This window comes from Chrysochloris asiatica, unplaced genomic scaffold (genome assembly GCF_000296735.1).
Source record: "Chrysochloris asiatica unplaced genomic scaffold, ChrAsi1.0 scaffold00142, whole genome shotgun sequence".
Taxonomy (NCBI): Eukaryota; Metazoa; Chordata; class Mammalia; order Afrosoricida; family Chrysochloridae; genus Chrysochloris; species Chrysochloris asiatica.
This window is the reverse complement of record NW_006408660.1, coordinates 8184555-8187631: the sequence shown is the minus strand read 5'-3', so window position 1 is coordinate 8187631 and position 3077 is coordinate 8184555. Positions and strand designations below refer to the sequence as shown.

At 44.7% G+C, this 3077-nt stretch overlaps 1 protein-coding gene across 2 annotated transcripts in view; it reads right to left on the bottom strand.

The window, feature by feature from the left end:
• Nucleotides 1-3077, bottom strand: part of MGLL (monoglyceride lipase) — a 186249-nt gene that overhangs the window by 108954 nt on the left and 74218 nt on the right. The window lies entirely within an intron of this gene.

Sequence of the window (3077 nt, the reverse complement as noted above, 5' to 3'; positions counted from 1 at the left end):
TGTACCTGCTCATTTCTTCCATTTGTTTTAGCATCTCTATGTTGGAGAACAAGTTTCAGTGTCTCTTCTGACATCCATTTTGACCTTTTCCTTCCTTCTTGTCTCCTTAATGACTTTTTGCTTTCTACCTGTATGATATTCTTGATGTCATCCCACAACTCTTCTGGCCTTCAGTCTTTAGAGTTTGATGTATCAAATCTGTTCTTCAGATGATCTCTAAATTCAGGTGGGATATAGTCAAGGTCATATTTTGGCTCTTGTGGACTTGTTTTTATTTTCTTCAGCTTCAGTTTGAATTTACATATGAGCAGTTGATGGTCTGTTCCACATCTGGCCCTGGTCTTGTTTTCACTGATGATATGGAGCTTTTCCATCGTCTCTTTCCACAGATATAGTCAATTTGATTTCTATGTATTCCATCTAGTGAGGTCTGTTATGCTGTCTAAAGAAGGTATTTGAAATGAACAAATCATTGATTTTGCAGAATTCTATCATGCGATCTCCAGCATCAGTTCTATCGCCAAGGCCATATTTTCCAACTACTGATGCTTCCTCTTTGCTCCCAACCTTTGCATTCCAATCGCCAGTAATTCAATACATCTTGATTGCATGTTTGATCAATTTCAGATTGAAGAAGTTGGTAGAATTCTTCTATTTCATCCTCACTGGCTTGGTTAAGTGACTTCAATTGGCTGTAACTGCACCTGGTTGACACAAATGCTTCAATTGAGAGGCCAAAACTCCTACAGGGCTCAATGGAAAAGAGAAAGTAACACAAGTGAAGAGCGCCTGAAAAGGGTGTCCAAGGCAAGGAGGAGCCATAAAAGGTGAGAGGGAGGCCATGGGGAACTCAGGGGTTGCTGAGAAGAATGACTGGGCCAAGAGGAGATCATATGAGCACAAAGAGGAAATTTTAGCTGAATTGGTGAGAGGAGCTGGCCTGCAGAGCCAACACACACACAAACAAGGGTTTCTTGTGTCCTTTGTTGTTGTTAAGTGCCAGTGAGTTGGTTTTGACTTATAGTGACCCTGTATCGGAGTGGCTAGTAGTTAGCAGCCCAGTGCTTATCCTACAGCACCACACCAACACTGAAGGCTCTAGACTAGGATGCGACAAGATAGAGACAAGTGTATGAGATTAGGGAAAGCAATCAGATTTAGGTTACTCATCTCTGAAACCCAATGATAATTAGATGTTGTATTTGAATCCTGGACTTGCCACTCAATAGCTAGATGCTTTGGTTGAGTGACCAGTCTCAGTTTCCTCATCTGAAATGGGTATTAAAAACAATACCTATCTCAAGAATTGTACAGATTTTGTAAATATGAAGAAAACACTGAGGTGAATGCCCAGCACTGCTGACCTTAAGGTGTACCTGAGCTCACCACACCAGGCCCTAAGCCAAGGTCTGCAGCATAAGTACTATTATTGTATAAATTAGAAAAGGAGCATAGAAGAGGGTAAGTAGTTAGCAAAATCACACACATGCCAGGATTTGAAGGTGGAAAATCTGACTTCAGTACCATCTTTCATGATCATACCCTAACTTACCCTTCTTGGACAACTCTCCCCTGGATGACCTCATGGGGGAGGAAGAAGGGGGTCTTCGTGTTCCTGAGGGGTGAGCAGAAAGTGAAGGATGGCACATGGCTTCTTTGGGGGTGGTCTTTATAGGAGACTTCCCACAGTTGCCGTTTAGTTAATTCTGGCTCATACCAAGCCTATAGAACAAAGCAGGACGACCCCATAGGGGCTCCATGGCTGTGATCTTTATAGAAGTAAACGACCACATCTTTCTCCTTCAGAGCTGCTGGTGGATTTGAACTGCCAACCTTTTGGTTAGCAGCTGAGTGTTTAAACACACACCACGTTTATAGAATCCATCAGTACCCCTCAAATGGGAGCTAACCTATTGAAGTTAAGCTTCTAGTCTGGAATCCAAACATAAATTGATCAGCCATTAGTTACTCAACGTACTATGTGTCAAGTGTTGGGCTAAGTGCTAGTGACCCCAAGACAAGTAAGACAAGGTTCACCACTTTCAAGGAGGCTGCAGCAGAAAACAATTCCTTAATGTCCCTGTTATCCCAATAATGCACAGCTGGACTCCCCACAACCTCCTGAACCCAGCTCAGTGTCCCAGCTCACCCTCACTCCCCTCCCCTGTCCACTCCCTAGGCTAGGAGCCTGGCCACTTTCTCCTGTATATTCTGCCTGCCACCACGTACTTCTCGGACCCATCTCAGAGATGACAGCGCTGTCTCCTGCTTTAGTGTGACTCCAGATTTACCTAGGCTACATCTGGGTGAGGTGCTCTGGTCACGTAGTGGTTACGAATTGGGCTGCGAACCTTAAGGTCAGCAGTTCGAAACTACCAGCTGTTACGAGGGAGAAAGATGAGGCTTTCTGCTCCCATAGAGATTTACAGCCACGGAAATCCTGTACAGGGTCACTATGACTTGGAACCAACTCCACAACACATAACCACCAACCGCCACCACATCTGGGTTAGACCCCAGGTCCTTCACACTGCCCTTCTCCACTCCCATACTGGCAAGCACTCTGATATCTCAGCATGCCTCAAGCCATGTGCCCAAAGTGCAGGCTTATGATTTGGTAGACAAGCATCTCCTGAGGCTCCTTCCTCCATTTCCTGTCAAGGGTGCACACGCCCTCCCATACCACAATACTCAGACACAGAAGATGAGCAAAAGTGAAAAATACAGAGACTTACTTCCACATTTCCCACGTTTTATTGTGAGCTTTCACTGGGATCCTTTTAAAGATCAGAATCCTAGAAAAGTCTGAGAGCTCATCCTGTATACCCCATCTGACCCAGGCCTATAGACCCACCCCACTCTCCTTCCTTTTCTTCCTTCTTTCTTCATCCCTCCCTCTTTCATTGCCTCTCTCCCTTCTTTGCTTCCTTTTTTTCTTCTTTGTCTTTGAGCCACTAACTGATTATAAAACCCTCAGAGCCTTGGTACCGGAGTGGGTTAAGCACTGGGCTGCTACCTGCAAAGTCAGCAGTTCAAGTCCACCAGATGGGAAAAGATGAGGTTTTCTCCTCTTGTAA